We start from the raw sequence: 18,111 nt of genomic DNA on the forward strand, positions 1-18,111 counted from the left end.
CTTTGACTTAAATAATCCAACTCATCAAGAATTAAACTATTTCCATGTCTATGAGGCTTGTTCTGTATTACTAGAGACATTTAATAACAGACTAGTGTTTGGAGGGAGCTGTCCAGGGAATCGCTGGGTGAAATCGCTGGCCTGTGTTACACAGGAGGTCAGACTAAATGATCATAGTGGTCTCACTTGGCCTGAAAATCTAAGACTCTCTGGCTGCCCCAGACTCCACAAAACAGGTTTGCTGTCTACCTGCCACCCTGCCCTTAAATGGTTCAGCTTAATTTTTGGAGATATCCTATCCCCTAGACTACTCAGCCTCTATTCTTGTTCCAACCACTAGAGGGAGACAAAGAACCACAATGGTTTAGTATGGGGTACATGTGGACCAGGGGTAAATCCTGGTCACGCTGTCTCTCTCAGAAACTTTCTCTTCCCACCCTTTCTATGAGCTCCTGATTAGATAATGAATCTCTTCTGCCCTGATTATTTCACATCCAGCAAGGAAATCAGCTGCTTTGCCTCAGAGTCAGAAAGAGTGACTCCTGCTCACCTGCTCTTTAGGAGCTCAACTCCAAGGGCCTATCAGACTCGACGAAGGTCTGAAGTATGGAAATTCAGCTGATGATCCCACAGTTTTTTAGGGGGCGGAGGGTAGCAATCACTTCCTTAGCCTGCCTCTGGTGGCCTGAAGCTGCCCCTATATCCACATCTGGGTCAGTGAGATTTCTACCACTACTTCAGCAATCACCACCCATCCATTAAACTCTCTCTGGAACACTCCCACACCAGCATCAACTTCCTGGACACCACGATCAGCTTCAACAATGGAACCTTACAGACAACTATATACAGGAAACCCGTGGATCACCACACCTACCTTCACAGATCCAGTAACCACCAAGAAATCTGTTTTCTACAGCCAGGCACTCAGATACCACAGAATATGCTCCAAGGAGAAAGTCTGGGATATATACCTTAACACACTCAAAACTGCCTTCACCAAACAAAGAGACTCCACCAGAGAAGTAGATCACATCATGGAACTGGCACCCAAATACTCTGAAATAACCTGCTTCAATACAGAAATAAGGTGCTTCTCCCTCTTGGACAGCCTCCTTTTCAGCTGCCCAGGTCCACCTATCTACAAAAGCAACCTTCTGGCTTTGGGTCAGTATTCGGGTTCCCAAGGCCTTAACTGTCCTTCTTTCCTTTTTTGTCTTTCTGCCCCACCTGGGAGTGGAGAAAATGTCTGGGGAAATTTCAGAGAAAATTGGGAGTTGACAGTCTACCATGGATGCCTCACTAGCTTCAGGGTCCTCCCCTTTCTCCAATCCCCCTACTGGGAGTAAGTCATCAAATCCTGGGAAATCCTTCCCTATGAGCACTGGGTAAGGGAGTTTAGGCACTACACCTGCTGCTACCTCTGTAGCATTCTCTTGGATTTCAATTCTTACTGGGATGGTGGGGTAGTAATTAACCGTCCCATGGACGTATGTCACCCCTGTGCGTTTTGCCTGTAATAACTGACTACGTTTTATGAGCTTTCCTGAGATGAGTGTGATGGTGCTCTCCGAATCTATCTCTACTCCATTTAACTTCAATGGCCTGGTATATTTGTGTGGGGTTAGTGCAACCCCCACAATGTGAATTAGGGAGCATGGGGGGGGGGATAGCTCAGTGGTTTGAGCATTGGCCTGCTAAACCCAGGGTTGTGAGTTCAATCCTTGATGGGGCCACTTAGGGATCTGGGGCAAAATCAGTACTTGGTCCTGCTAGTGAAAGCAGGGGGCTGGACTCAATGACCTTTCAAGGTCCCTTCCAGTTCTAGACGATGGGATATCTCCATTAATTTATTTATTTATTTCCTGGTTGCCTAGGTTACGTTGCATAGACTCCTCAGCATTGGGCCACTGTGCAACTATATGTCCCCACGCCCCACAAGCATAACATCTGTATGGGGCCCTAGGGTGTTCCCTGGTCTCTTCGTTTGGGCAGTCTAATGTCACGATCCTCTTCACCCTCAGTGCTTTGACTTTTGGTGGCCTCTGGTGGGCCTTCAGTCCCTCTCTTTTTTCACCTGGGCCTTCCTGGGGGCTCAGTTACCTGAGATCTGGGGGTCGGTGCCACTAGTTTAACCCGGGGCACCTCTTCCTTAACTGTTCAGGTCAGTTCCTTCGCCATCATTTGCCTCTCTACCAGTGCAACAACCTCGTTGTAGGTGGAGGGGTTGTTCTAGCTTACCCAGGTGCGAAGATCTGGTGGTAGTCCTCGCATGTTCCGGTCAATGACCAGAATCTCTAGTATCTCTTCTGGACCCCGAGACTCGGTTCGTAACCACTTTCGTGCAAGATGGATGAGGTCATATAATTGGGACCACGAGGTTCTGTTGTCCTGGTACCTCCACTCGTGATACCGCTGGGCCCACACTGTGGTTGTTACCCCAGATCTGGCCAGGATCTCTGCTTTCAGCTGGGGGTAGTCTGCTGCAGCCTCTTCAGACATATCATAATAGGCCTTCTGGGCCTCCCCACACAGGAATGGGGCGAGCCAAGCCTCCCATATGGCTGTCCTCTCAAAGGCCTGGAGGTATGCCTCTATGTCATCCTCCCGCGTCATTTTCTGCCGCCAATTGCTGGCCCATATAACCCGCGTCCTATCATGGCTGTGGTTCAGCTCTGTAAGAGCCTTCACCTGGTTTACCAGTTTCCACAACATAGCATGGTCTTGAGCGGCCTGGTCCACTAACAAGCAATTGGTCTCCTGCTACAGCCTCACTGCCTCCTGTTGGGCAGCTGCCTGAACACTGGTAGCCTCCTGCTGGGCAGCCGTGGCTTGTATCAGTGCCCGCACTACGTCATCCATTGTTGTGGGCGGGGGGGGGAACCAACCTCTCCCTCTTTTTTTTTTTTTTTAAACACCCTCCTTCTTCCGCCACGCAGTGCACCCAAATCCCACTCCTGACACAAGTGTGACAAAGTTCCTCCTCTGCCTTGGTGGGTCCTGTGCTTATAGGTGGATTTGCTTGCCTCAGAGATTCACGGCAGCCCTCAGTTTGTCCACTTTTGCTAGTAGCTCAAACCTGCGGTCCACTCAGCTAACCTCATCACTGGCCAGCATGGGGGAAATGGAGAACAATCCCCACAGTCTCTGTGTCCCACCTAATGGGTCGGGGACAGGTCAGATCCCTTTCCAATTTAGGCCTTCCCTTCTGGTGTTTCTCACAGACCAGGTCAACTCCTCCTGTGTCCAATCAGGAGTTGGTGGGATGGGGGGAACCCGGGCCCACCCTCTACACCAGGTTCCAGCCCAGGGCCCTGTGGATAGCAGATGTCTACAATGTTCCCTGTATCTGCTGCGTGACAGCAACAACTCCCTGGGCTACTTCCCCGTGGCCTTCCCCAGCATCTTCTTTCTCCTCACTGTAGGATCTGATTAGCCTGCCTGCTATAATTGATTCTAGAAAGTTCTTAATTGGCTCCAGGTGTCTTGATTAGCTTGCCTGTCTTAATTGGTTATAGCAGGTTCCTGATTGCTCTAGGGCAGCCCCTGCTCTGGTCACTCAGGGAACAGAAAATTGTTCATCCAGTGGCCAGTATATTTGCCTTCTACCAGACTCCTGTACCCCACTGGTCTGGGTCTGTCACACTTTCCACCCCAAATTAAGCTCTTCTCCCATGCTTGGTTACGGCATCTCTTGCCCCTTTATTCCCAATGGCCTCTTGTTTCTGCCTCCCGCCCCAACACTTTGTTTCAATCTCTCCCCTACTCTTCTTGTTTGATTCTGCATTTCTTTTTGGGGAGGGGCAATCTTCTAAATCAGTGCTCTCTCTTTTCCATTTGTACATCACCATCTGCTCCTCCCCTCCTACTCACCTTCTGTCCCCCAGCAGGCCCGTGTGGTGGGACCCAGTCTCTGGCTGGATGCTGTGCCCCATGGATTGTCTTTGTGCTGCTCTTTCATTTGACCAGAGGGGATCGCTAGAGAACAAAGGGAGATGCCCCTCCCGCAGGATGGAGCATCCCCCTGCTACCAGCCCAGGGAGCAAAGGACATGCATGGGGCATTGCTTCTAGACCATCAGGTCAGTCCCTATATCTTAGTGGGAATCCTTTCCCCACACCACTTGAGAGAGGCCTCCAGCACCAACAGAGCACTGCACCTGTGCTCCTGCATAGGATAGGAGGGAGACTCCTGTTGCAGAAGGAACGTTTGGTCAATGTGACCACAGGAGATCTGGCCTGAAAAAAACTCAGACATTTGTGGTACATGTGAGTTCAGCAGATCTGGCCAGTTGGGACTGTGCTACCAATGGGGATTGGGGCTGGACCTTACCCCATTCCCAACATGGAGACTTGTCTACTGGATGAGCAGGGGATCTGGCTCATGGTGTCAGTTCCCCAGTGTCCATGGGCAGTGGCAGAGCAGATTCCCTATGGCCATAAATGATATTACAGACCCTGGCTCCCAGCAGAGCGCAGAGGAGGCAGCTCTCTGTAATGAGCACAGGTTTTCAACTGAGCTCCCAAGGCAGGTGCTGTTCTGGGTCAGTGTGATTTGCTGCCAGGCTCGTGGTTAGCCACTTCCTGCCCCAAGACAGCCCTGTGTGTGACATATGGCTTATAAGAAAAGCAGATAGCAGCAAGACTACAGTTGTTGGTAGGCAACCTGCCCTGTAGTGTAAAGAAACAGACAGCCTCAAAGGCATGCCAGGGGACTCATGAGTCCCACGTGCCTGCTCTGATCTGACGGGTGGTTTCTGTCACTTCTGTCTCCTCTGCAGGAGCTCACGGGGCTACAAGCAACCTGCCCTGTTGTCCGTTACCTTCAAACAGCCCATTCAGCACTGGTGGAAGGCTCTGGGCTGACAGCCCTGGGGAGTAAAGGTCTCTGCAGAGCTGGTGGGTCCAGGGCCATACTACCCCCACTCAGCATGCTCTGCTAAGGATGAGTCTGTGCCCCTCAGTTCTCACTTGGGGGGCCCCCCATGGTATCAGAAGGTCTCTGTGCCCCGTTCAATCCTCAGCCTCTCTGCTGAGACTGCCGACAAGTAGCTACAGGTGGTGATTCTTTGCTAGAGTCCAGAGGAGGGAGAGAGCTCCTGCAAACTGACTTCACTTAGGCAACTGACTTGGGCGATAGGGATATGGGGGCATTGCAGCCTGCGGTCAGCAATCCTATCCATGACTGCAGGATCTGGACGAGGTCCCAGGCAGGCCACAAGGGGTGACACTGCCCAACACAAGCTGTGTGCTTCAGTCTGCAAGGGGACAGGCAGGGAACCAGGGGGTCTGGCTGTGGGTGCAGCACCCCAACTACAGGAGACCCGGTGGGTTTACTGCATCTTACTGCATCTTTACTCTTCTCTATCCCGAGGGACACCATCCTGGGCTGGATTTGACCTGGCCCCCTAGAGATGAAATGACACAAGTTTCTAATATTGTGAATACTCGAGGATGGGGTCAGAGAGCCTCCAGACTGATGATCTCAGGGCAAGATAGAAACACCCTGGATCAACAGCTGCCCTGCCCTGAACAGCAGATCACACCTAGCCCCTTTGCCCTTGACCTAAACAAGAGCGGGTGTTGCTCAGGTCATTGGGGTTTCCAGGGGAACTTCAACTTATGTCCATATGGCCATCCCAGAAAGAACAGATATAGAGACCCAAGTGATGTCACCTGAAGCATGGCACCCCCACCCCACTGCTCGAGTGCTGGTCTAGACCTGGGAGCTGGAACATTCAGGCTCAGAGATAAGAGTGGAACCAAGCAAGGGCTGCTGATCTGTGGGGCCAGGCTTATCCTTGATGTAACTCCCCTACATAAAGATGAGCTGGTACAAGGATATTTTGAGGGAATGGAAGGGAGGAGGGAGCTCCTTCAGTTTTAGTGCTTTACAGAAGATGACCTTTTGCGTCACCCTCTTCTGCAGGAAGGTGTGCAAGACAACACACCTTGTTGCACGGCAGCATTTCAAGGTGCTAGGAAACAGCTCTGTCTCTTTGTGAAACGTCTGGGCAGGACAGTGGGTGACTCCCTCCTCCCACCTTGCAATGTGGAAAAAGAGAATATAGCTGCGGTGATTTCCTCCCTGGCTTGTTCACAAGGGGGTAATGGGGATTTTGATCACAAGGGTCACGAGACGGTTAGGAAAGAGTCCTAATTCCGAAGAAGAAGTGAAATTAAAAGTTACCTTAGTGTTAGTAGCAGCAGCCGGCTAGTAACAATACCTAGCCCGTCTAGAACATTTTTATCTATAGGTTTTGAAGCTGCTGATGTCTGGCACTGCCTTTGATAATGAAGCCTAGTGTTTGGAGCATGGGTCGCAGGTACGTGTAGGGTTGGATCTTGGCCAAAAGTGGTTCAGGAATTGAGATCCAGGGGCAGGCTGGGGTCAAAACCGAGATCTCAGAGGTCTTGTGGAGTTTTAAACAAAGTCTGAATAGTTCTGTTCAGAGTTGTTTGGTTGTTGGGAGTGACCCACAAGCTGTCCCCCACCCTCCAGCAAAGAGCCCGGTTGGTGGGGGAAACTATGTGGCTTGCAGGGAGTAGCAAACACCCAGCCTGTCACATGCTGCTGTCAAGCGGATGCAATCAGGGCCGATAAACTTTGCACCACGTCCACCACAGACATGAGAGAGGGACGCTCTTATCTGACCCATGTATTGGCTACTTTAGGCTTTCCCACTCTCCGTTCTGTATATTTAAAAACACATTTTCTCTGCCCTGTGAAACTGAAAGGAAGCTATTATCATGCTTGGGTACACCCTACTCCTCCAGCGCTCTTCACTTACCCTGGGCGAAGGATTCTTGCAGGATAAAGGGCATCCTTTCTACGCAGCAGGTGTTGCATGTCTCGGAGATCAATGGGTCTGCTCGGTAGCTGAAAGTTAAGCATGTGCTTCTGGGCTTTGCTGGATCAGGGCCTAAGTTGTAGGCAATAAGCGCCTGTCCAAACCATATTGAAGTTAATAAATTAGAGTCTTTCTGTTGACTTCAGTAGACATTGGACCATGCCCTAAAGAAAGAGGGTGCGAAGGACCCAATAGCAAACAGGATGTCACATGTGCTGCTGGTGCCCTTCATTGGAAGGACAGCGCAGGTCTTAACACCTTATGTTAGAGATGCTAAAGGAGGGAGAGCTGGTTCATTGGCTTTTTACTTTATTTTATTTGAAGTTTTGGCTGTTTTCTTTGACATTTCAAGGAGAATTTTCATCCAAATTTGAAAAACGTCAACCAGTCGGGGCAAATGGCAAAAAAAGAGTTTCCCCCCAAAATTTGTTCCATTTTATTTATTTATTTATTTGCCTTTTTTGTGTGTGTGGAGATTTCGCATCAAATTGTTGAAACGTGAGAAATTTCGACTAGCTCTAAAGGAAGGTACAGCAGACACCTGCTGAGTGGGATGCCCCGCTGGACAGCCACACACGACAGCGAAGAGCACTTCCCATTTAAGAGCAAACACCTGTTTGTACCCCTATATTGTGATCACAGGAGGCTGTAAAAATGTCCCTTCTGCCTGCATGGATTCAGGGTTAGATCTGCTGATGTTAATGACAAATGTCAGTTTTCTGCATAGCTGCGTAGCCAGCACAGCTAGGGGAGAAAAGATCTCCATTTCTTCTGGCTCGTGCACCAGCAACAGAATGGTGACTGGATACTCCTTGCAGGGTCTTGATCACTACAGAACATGCAGGAGCCAGAAAGAACCCAACACTGTCCACAGGTTCTAGGGTGACTTTGCTTAGCTTTTATGTTTTAAAGGACAGATTTCGGCACTGACTCAAGGGTTTGTGCTGCCAGAGGCCCAGCGCAAAAACAGCCACCCCTCCCAGCAACTCACCCGATAAACAATCACTAACATTTTACTGCCCCTACTATTTTGCTGCTTTGGGCTGCGGAGAAGAACCTTTGAGGCTTGTGTATATTTATAGAAGAAGTTGCTTGGCAACTCCTCAAGTCACGTTGCGCTGTGTGTGTAGCAGATGTCTTCTGGGAAGCTTGACATCATGCGTGGCTCTGATGCAAGGAAGTGGCTAACCTCACCGGCTCTGCATAACATGCATAGCAAGGCAAGCCCAGTAGGGAGAGGTCTGGTTTCCAACCCTTGCTGGAGACAAGTTTTTAAATACTTTCCAACATGCTACTAGCTGCAGTCACAGGACTAAGGGGGCAGAGGATGTGGGTGGGGTATGCAGAAATAGTGTTGGTGGTGATGCTGCTACATGAAATGATTCACAGAAGTGGTGAAACCTACTAGGTGACATTTGGCCCATCCCACCCACCCCTCCCCAGTGCAGAGTGGGTCCCTATAACACACTCTCTAGTGCTCTGTCCAATCCCAACGGATATAGCCCAAGTGTTGAGTCTTTCACCACCCAATCCACTTCACTCTCCCAGTTGCTTGGCACCCCACAGGCAGATTTCCGAGCAACTCTGAGCATGGCGTCTTCCCACAGTTAGGACCAGCCTCTGACCTTTTCATAGAAGCTGCTGCAGCCTTTTCACTGTGTCTCACTGACCACCTCTAAGTTGCCCTGTTGTCCTTTAAGTGACTGCTGAAAGGCACTAGAGCAGCAGCCATGGGGACAGATTCATCCTCCAATCAGGTACAGCATGGCCAGAGGCAGCACAAACTTCTCCTGTACACATGACCCTTTGACATGGATCTAGGCCAAGATTTCTGGCATGACTAGGGATTTGGGGTGCCTGAGCTAGGATACCATAAAGAGGCCTGATCTCCAGAAAGCACCGAGCACCCGCCTGCTGAAAGGTCGTCCCCTTTAATGAACCACCCAGAAACTCGCCACTTTGGGAAAGTCTTGGCCAGAATAGGCTTGACTCTCATCTACATCCAGGCCCATCCACACCACTCTGGCAGTCTAGTAGGTCCTCCACTCCCACTTTAAGGCCCCTTTACATGACTGGAATGGTATAAATGGGCCTTTCCGGAAATGAGAATCAAGTGCAACGACTTCCATCCCAGAGGATCGCTTTAAGAGCCCCAGACATGGGAATCCTTTCACCCACCCATAGGCAGGGCCAACGAGCGGAGGGGGAAGCCGGTACAAATTACCGGGGCCCGGCGGTCCAGAAGGGGGCCCGGGGCCCGGCTTCCACGGCTTCCTCCCTCCCCCCTCCCCAGCCCCTGTCAGCCCTGTTTAGCTGGTCCGCCCTTGCTGGGGGGCCCAAAAAAAGTTTTTCACTGGGGCCCGAACCTGCTCTCGGCGGCCCTGCCCATAGGCCACTGTTTGTCCCTAGGGCTGCTCCTTCCAGGGGAATGTTGTGGCACACTGGCAGGGGACAGTACTGCAAGGCACCTTGACTAGCAGCACCCAGACCCCAAGACTGCTGATCCAGCATCACTCCCCAGAACTAGACTCGCTCTTTCTCTATGTAACTTTAGCGCCCTCATGGCCAAGATGAAGTCTGCTCTGCAGGAACCTCTGGCCAAGAGAAGGCGTGCGCAGGAATGCAGCAGGAGAAATCCCTTCCACCCCAGGGGCACCTGTTCCAAACCTCCCAGAGTGAACACACCCACCCACAGGAAAAGTACAATGGATATAACAAAGGGAAATATTTATTTACAGAGGGAGAGGAGAAAAACAACAAGGGGAAATATAGGGGGAGCAGTAGAACAGGGTTGCATCCAAACCAAGGCCCCACAGGCCCAGTGGTAGCACAGTCTAGAAGGGCAGACACCGAGCAATGTGTCTGCACACAGAGTTCAGGAGTCCTGAGCCAAGTTCCAGTCCAGTGGTGAATCTTGGGTGCTCCTGGTTGTCTTCGGCGTCAGTGAACTTTCCCCAACAAACCCCTCCGGTGCCCTGTTCTGCTGCTCTCTGCAAAGCCACACAGATCGAACACCTCCCCACTTAACTAGCTAACAGCCTCCCTCCTTGTTCCCAATGCAGAGTCAGAAGCCCCAGTACTCACAGCCCCGTGCAGCTCTGGGCAGCCGTAATACTGGCCCACTCCCCCCCAGGAAAAAGATTTAAAGGAGCCATGCTTTCTAAACCCCAAAGGGTTTACATCTATAAGAGCGCACAGGGCCGCCTAAAGGGGGGGGCAAGTGGGGCAATTTGCCCTGGACCCCGCAGGACAGTCCAGGTCTTCGGCGGTATTTTGGCGTTGGGGGGCCCTTCAGTCGCTCTGGGTCTTCGGTGGCATTTTGGCGGCGGGTGCTTCAGTGCTGCAGAAGACGCGGAGCGACTGAAGGGTCCCCTGCCGCCGAAGACCCGGACCGCTGCGGGGTGAGTACAAGCGCTGCTTTGCCCCAGGCCCCCTGAATCCTCTGGGCGGCCCTGAGAGCGCACAGCTGCCAGGTGGTTTTTGATCTATGGTATTTGATGTGCAAAGGAGAGCTCAGTGTCACGTGAGGCCTGATCCAAAGCCTATGGGAGTCAGTGTTGAGACTCTTGTTGATTTCAATGATCTTTGGGTCAGGACTGTTGTGATCTTCTCTGGGGCTGGGCTCATTGTTGGAACAGGGAGCAGCAGAGGTTAAGATGAATCTCACTGGATAAGTTTGCATCTTGGTGCACTGCCTCACCTGCTACTTTCCAGTGCCACGTGCGCTCCTCTTATGAAAATGCTCAGGCATTCATCCAGGACTTTCTCGGGAATCCCTTCTGGGTATTAAACCCCCTCCCCCATCCCCCAGTGATCCAAAATAGCCACTCAGATTCATCTAGCCCTCATTTTCAGGAACAGGCTGTAGTGCTGTCATCTGCATTAACACCTCACTCTGCGGCACAGATGCACACCAGGCTGGGTCAAATACCCCACAGCACAGCAGCATTCTCAATGGAGCCCCTTGCTGCTGCCCCCTGCTTGCACCAGAGGGATGGCAGAGAGCGATACATTGCCTACCTCTGCAGCACCCTGGCACCTAGGGTCTGACCTCCAACCCTCAGAGTGGGCAGTGGATCCAGGTCCCACATGACACCTGGTATTGTAGACTGACTGAAGGGAAGGAGCAATTCATAGGATCAAACTGAACCTAGCTAAGGGGAGAATGACAAGTAGGGACAGTAATAATATATTTGGAAGGGAAAGCTTTTTTTAATATAGGTTAAGAGCTCTCTAATGGTCTAACTGCTTTCCTCTGACCCTGAGACAGGTTCAAGTCCCAGTCAGGGAAACCATTGCAATTTTGAGTTCCCACTGCTCCTGTTATAGGTACAGTGATGGGAATATGTGAAAGGATGGATTTGAAATAATAATGTAATGCCTAGCTCTCATACAGCACTTTTCATTGGTAGATCTCAAAGCACTTTACAAAAGAAGTCAGTATCGTTACACACATTTGAGAGATGGGGGAAGGGAGGGGAAACAGGGGCACAGAGGTGACGTGACTTACCCAAGATCAGCCAATGGCAAATCAGTGACTAGAAGTCAAGTCTCCTGAGTCCCAGGCCAATGCTCCAGCCACTAGGCTACACTTCCTCCAGGGAAATAAGATCGGGCCATAGCAATTGTTGTTCTTTCAGGTTCGATGATCTCACTTTGTGGGAGTTTTCTGTAATGGATGCTCATCTTTGCAGAGCAGCTCAAACAAACCCCTTTTTAATAGTGATGGTGGCAGATCCCTAAGGGTCACTTGGAGGCCTGCAAACTGGTATAAATCCACAGCAAAACCCAGCATACATTTGGCCTGCTGCTTGCTACGGGGCTCAGGACTAGACTGCTTTATAGCTGGGCTGCCTGCACGACTCCAGGTTAGAGTCCCTGGCACAGGAAGCACCAGCTGTGCTTGCAGATGAGCTGCCCTAGTCCCTGCACCTGGACGCACAGCTCATGCTGGCTGCTGCCCCCCCGTCACACATGCTCCCCTGCTCCAGGATAGCCATGAAATAGCAGGTGTTTCCATGTTCTAGAGGCAGGGCTTGTGCAATCAGCGAAGGAACTAGGTAGTCTAAAGGCTCTCCTTCCCCCACCAGTGCACCACAAAGCTCATGTTCCCATCTGCAGCTGAGTGCTGGTCAGTTCCTTTTTAAAGACACTTTAGTCCTTTTTTTCTAAAAGAGTGAGTGACTGCTGGATATTTATAAATCTCGCTCCAGCTGCAGAAGGCCACAAACCATTGCACTCATTGTCTGTGCAACCTTAAGTCAGCCCCCCTCTGTCCTTGTGTGTATGCATTATGATACAGCCTTTAATTACATCCATATTGCTTTTTCCACAGGACCCCTGTGCCATTCAGTGGAGCTGTCTTAGGGATAAATCAGGGCTATACCATGAAGGAGACTATTGTCTGTAGGATCCCAGCCTCATTTTGTGCAGAAGTTGAAAGGTGTGCGGTGAACGAGGCAGGGGACTGCAAGGAGAGAGAAAATGGTCTCATAGTAGGGGCAGTCGAATACCTCCCTGGAGAACCGGATTCTATCCCTGCCTCTGCCAGTCTTATAAACTACAAATTTTCAGAGGGGCGGGTCACTGATTGTGTATTGATCATTTTCTGGGTGGCCTGCAGGAGTCTGATTTACTGACATGCTGAGCACTCACAGCTACAGCTGAAGTCCCTGGGAGCTGTGCTTCAAACATATAAAGTGCTGTGTAATGCTAAGGACACTGATAAATCAAGCCCTGGGCTTCCCAAATTGAGCACCCAAAATTTGTGGATATTTTCGACAATTTTGGCTTTGAACTCCGTGCTGCAGTTCCCCATGTGTAAAATGGGGCTAACCCGCCTCTCTCGCATCACAGAGGTGTTGTGAAGATAAATTCATTTAATGTCTGTGAGGAACTAAACTAGTACAGTGAGAGCATGAGAGAAAAGCCCAAGAGGAAATTAATCGTTCTGTATTCAGAGCAGGGTTTGGATGGTGTGCAGTAAATAAGCTGAGTCCACACCTTGAGCAATAAGGATAAAACAAAAATATTAAATAACTACTCATTCAGAGAGCACTGGCCATCCTGTGCTCTAAAAAAGACAGAGGTGCTGTGGAAAAAATATCAGGGGGTAGCCGTGTTAGTCTGTATCCACAAAAACAACAAGGAGTCTGGTGGCACCTTAAAGACTAACAGATTTATTTGGGCATAAGCTTTCGTGAGTAAAAACCTCACTTCTTCGGATGCATAGAGTGAAAGTTACAGATGCAGGCATTATATACTGACACATGGAGAGCAGGGAGTTACTTCACAAGTGGAGAACCAGTGTTGACAGGGCCAATTCAATCAGGGTGGATGTAGTCCACTCCCAATAATAGATGAGAAGGTGTCAATTCCAGAAGAGGCAAAGCTGCTTCTGTAATGAGCCAGCCACTCCCAGTCCCTATTCACCTGCACATCCACTAATGTCATATATGCCATCATGTGCCAGCAATGCCCCTCTGCCATGTACATTGGCCAAACCGGACAGTCCCTCCGCAAAAGAATAAATGGACACAAATCGGACATCAGGAATGGTAACATACATAAGCCAGTAAGTGAACACTTCAATCTCCCTGGTCATTCTATTACAGATTTAAAAGTCACTATCATTGAACAAAAAAACTTCAGAAACAGACTTCAAAGAGAAACAGCAGAACTAAAATTCATTTGCAAATTCAACACCATTAATCTGGGCTTGAATAGGGACTGGGAGTGGCTGGCTCATTACAGAAGCAGCTTTGCCTCTCCTGGAATTGACACCTCCTCATCTATTATTGGGAGTGGACTACATCCACCCTGATTGAATTGGCCCTGTCAACACTGGTTCTCCACTTGTGAAGTAACTCCCTGCTCTCCATGTGTCAGTATATAATGCCTGCATCTGTAACTTTCACTCTATGCATCCGAAGAAGTGAGGTTTTTACTCACGAAAGCTTATGCCCAAATAAATCTGTTAGTCTTTAAGGTACCACCAGACTCCTTGTTGTTTTTGTGGAAAAAATAGTATGTGATCCCATATTTAAAGACTGTATCATAATGCATATATGTCCAAGAGGGATAAATTAAGGTTGCACAGGCAACCTTAATTTGGGCATTTCCTAACTTCTCAGTGCTTGACTTTGCAACCTTAAGGTTTTTTTAGTGTAGTTTTTGGGGATGTATTTAGAAATGGCTCTATCACAGGGGTCGGCAACGATCGGCATGCGGCTCGCCAGGGTAAGCACCCTAGCAGGCCGGGCCAGTTTATTTACCTGCTGACGTGACAGGTTCGGTCGATTGCAGCCCCCACTCGCCGCGGTTCGCCGTCCCGGGCCAATGGGGGCGGCGGGAAGCCGCGGCCAGCACATCCCTCGGCCCGCGCCGCTTCCCGCCACCCCCATTGGCCCGGGACGGCGAACTGCAGCGAGTGGAGGCCGTGATCGGCCGAACCTGCTGCGTCAGCAGGTAAATAAAGTGGCCCAGCCCGCTAGGGTGCTTACCCTGGCGAGCCGCGTGCTGAACGTTGCCGACCCCTGTTCTATCAGATCATGTGACAAATATTATAATTACAGGCTTTAAAGAACATTAATGCCATCAATTAACTGCTGATGGCAAATGCACTCTAAAAATGTCCTCACTCTCCTGTTCTGCTGACATCTTCTTATCAAACATAATTGTGCATCATTTCACTTTATCAGATGGAAATCATCAAGAACAGGGCATCGTGACATATAGCTAGAAGGGGACAGAAACAGTTTGAGGGGAAAGTGATGCTGATATTTATTTTCAAGGGAAACTCTTAGCTATAGTTTGTGGTTATGCTTTGACAAGTGACTGTGTCAGACTGCTTACTCACCAGATCTGCTCCCAGGGGGCGGCTCAGCTCTGTGCAGAGGACATCACCAGCCTAGGCATCCCTCAAGTGCAGCGGAAACCCTCAAACTGGAGCTTGAGTGGTGCACAGTCCACAGTCTTGCACAGGGGTCATTAGACCTGCTGGACGCATTCTGAGCACTAGCTCCTGACTAATAACTACGGGCCATTGTTAATAGCGTTGATCCTGAAGTCCTGAAGAAGCAGTACAGTTCAGCAGAGCTCTGATCTCCATTGTACAACCTCAATGGGATCGTTGATTAAATTCCCATTACAGGGCCAATCAGTTGCATGTGTGCAAACACACCGAGGGCAAGGGAGCTGCCCAGCTGCCACTGAGGTTATCATTGGCAGCAGGGCTGGCTCCAGGCACCAGCAAAACAAGTAGGTGCTTGGGGCGGCACATTTCTAGGGGCAGCATTCTGGCGCCAGCCATCATAGGCGCCAACTCCGGGGCATGGGGAAAAAGTGCCCCTGCCACCCCAGTTCGCCTCTGCTCCGCCTCTGCCTGCTCCCCTGAGCGCGCCACTGCCTCTCTGCTTCTACCCCCTCCCTCCCAGGCTTGCCGTGCATGAAACAGCTGTTTGCGCAGCAAGGCTGGGAGGGAGGGAGGAGAAGCCGAGCGGCAGGCGCTCAAAGGAGGCGGCAGTGGTGTAGCGGAGGTGAGCTGGAGCAGGGAGCAGTTCCTCTACACTCCCGTTACTTCCTGCACCCCCCCCCAGAGCTCAGCTCCGCTCCACCTGCTCCCCTGAACGCGCTGCTGCTCCCCTACTCTACCCTCCTGTGCCCGGGGGAGCAGGCGGAGCAGAGGTGAGCTAGGGTGGGAGGTCGTGGGGGGCCCGCAGGAAGCAATGTGGGGGGGGGGGGGGGGGGGGGCCCCCCGGGGGGGGGGGAGGGGTGGGGGTTTGGGGAAGGGGTTCGGAAGGGGTGGAGTTGGGGCGAGGCTGGGGACAGGGGGCATGAAAAAAAAGGGGGGACGGTCAAAATTTTTTTTGCTTGGGGCGGCAAAAATCCTAGAGCCAGCCCTGATTGGCAGGCAGTGAGATGGCACAGATGTAATGAAGGGCAGGGTGCTCCCTGTGAGAACACAGAAGTTATAGAAGTCCTGGTATTTTCTGGCAAATCAGGCTGCCCCTGCAAGCAGGAAAAGAGGGAAATTCCAGGTCTGTTCTTAAGTACAAGCAACTAGATGGGACTCATTCAGAAAAAAGCAATCTGGGATGCTCACTGACCAATACACCTGTATTTCCAAGCACAATCAAACTAAAATCCATAGGCAGAAAGATGGGTTCCAGGGCAGGGGGTCTGATTCTTCTCCAGTTTATCCCACTGCCAATTGGGAGTGTCTCCATTTAAGTCAATGAGTTACACTAAGTGAGAGGAGCTGTGAGAAGCTAATCAGGCCCTCAGATTCTCACTACAAGCCATTTTAAATGAGACAAGCCCCTTTCGTTCAAGCTGTCGTGCAATGAAATAAAGAGAAGCAGGAGTTTAATTTGAACATGTTTATTCAGAGTCTGTCTGTATCCTAGCCATGTGGATATTGATGTATTCAGTGCCCCTTTTACTAGCCCCCAAAGTCTGAACAATTTGTTCTGTAAAACCATACTGTGATCACAATGACATGTCAGACCCCCTCGAGTCACGGAAATCTGGGGCTTAGATGCAGCAAGAGGAACTAAGTGACCATTGAACCTCGTGAGGCAGCTCTCAATGGCCTATAGCTGCCCACCCAGCCTCATTGAGCATCCCTCAGTGGACTGGAGATGCCCTCAGTGTCCTGCAGAATGTCTTGGAGATCTGGCAGGGCCTGCTTGCTTCTCTGTCTCCTCCTCCTCCCCACATCTCAGTGAGCAGCCCCCAGGGAAAAGCCCCATATCTCCCATCACTAGTGCAGTGCCTCACACACCAGGGAGCCTCACTGAGCCATGCCAGCAGTGCCCTACCTGCCTAGTGGTGCCCCTCACCGTTCTGGGGTCCTTGCAGTGTTTCCAGGGCCAGCTCTGGCTTTTTTGCCACCCCAAGCAAAAAAAAAAAAAAAAAAAAATCAGGGCAGCCAGAACGGCAAAGCAAAAAAATAATAAAGCTACGAGGCGGCCGGACCCAGGGTGCAGGGGGACTCCCTGCGCTGCAGATGTGCCCCGGCTAGTGGCGGGAAGGAGGACAGAATGGGGTGAGACAGAGCAGGGGGGCGGCCAGCGCTTCAGTGGGCGCTCGCCATGAGGCCCCGACCACCGCACCGCCTGCTGGGAGGGCTCCGCGCCGCTCCGGTCGGCGGGGAAGGAAAGACGCAGGCTGCCCTGCCAGGCTTGCTACAGACCTGGCACCAGCTGGGGCAGACGGAGTGCGTAGCCCGCTCCCAGCAGGGCTCTCCCCTCCTCCGTATCACTGCCCCCTACAGGGCAGCTGGATCGGCAAACCAAAAAAAAGCGGCGGTGCTGCCCTAGGATTGGGCAGAATGCCGCCCCGTAGAATCTGCCACCCCAAGCACAAGCTTGCTCAGCTGGTGCCTGGAGCCGGTCCTGAGTGTTTCCCACATGGTACTTATGCAGGTGGATGCATCTTTGCCCAGACATCTGCTATGGCAATTGGCACTATAAATCTACACTGCCCAAAAATGTCCCTACCAGGGAGTTGAAGCACCCAGGTCAATTGACTCTGGCTTGTGGGGCTCATGCTTCAGGGCTAAAAATGGCAGTATAGCCATTCCTGCTCAGGCTACAGCCCAGGCTCGAAAGCTGGCGAGGGGCTGAGTCTCAGAACATGGGCTCCACCCTTAGCAGGAGCATCTACACATTTTTAGATCTAACTATTTTTAGCCCTGCAGCATGAGCCCAATTCAGTGGAGGCAGGCTCTGAACCTGCCTGCCTGAGGGTGAGTATACATGTATCCTTAGGTAGTCAGCTTCTGGGGCAGATCCTATCTGTGTGTTCTGTGTTTGTACAGCACCTAACGCCGTAGGGCCCACTCCATGCCTGGGGCTCCTACAGGCTACAGTAGTACAAATAAATAATGATTTGCCAGGAAACACTCTGTTCTGTGAGCCAATGGATCCCAAGCTAGGATCCAGGTTTAACCTCCCACCCAACTCAAGGGCCAGAGCTACAGCTGATGTAAATCAGTAACACTCCACTGAAGTCAGGGAAGCAAGTGCAGCCAACGTACACCTTTAGGGCAACTCAGGGTCTGGGGTTTTGGTTTGGGCTCATCCTCCTTTTAACAAAGACAAAGGTGGCAAGAAGCAAAGGAAGGTGACTCAATCCTCTCAATTAAGGTTTAAATTTGTGGGAGGTTAAAAGGGGAAGAACTAGAAAAAGACTAAAACAGAGAATTGAAATGTGAGAAGTGGTCAGATCCCTTCCCTGGCCCCTGAGAGAAAATGCTG

The sequence above is a fragment of the Trachemys scripta genome, chromosome 9 (assembly GCF_013100865.1).
Source record: "Trachemys scripta elegans isolate TJP31775 chromosome 9, CAS_Tse_1.0, whole genome shotgun sequence".
NCBI classification, from domain to species: domain Eukaryota; kingdom Metazoa; phylum Chordata; order Testudines; family Emydidae; genus Trachemys; species Trachemys scripta.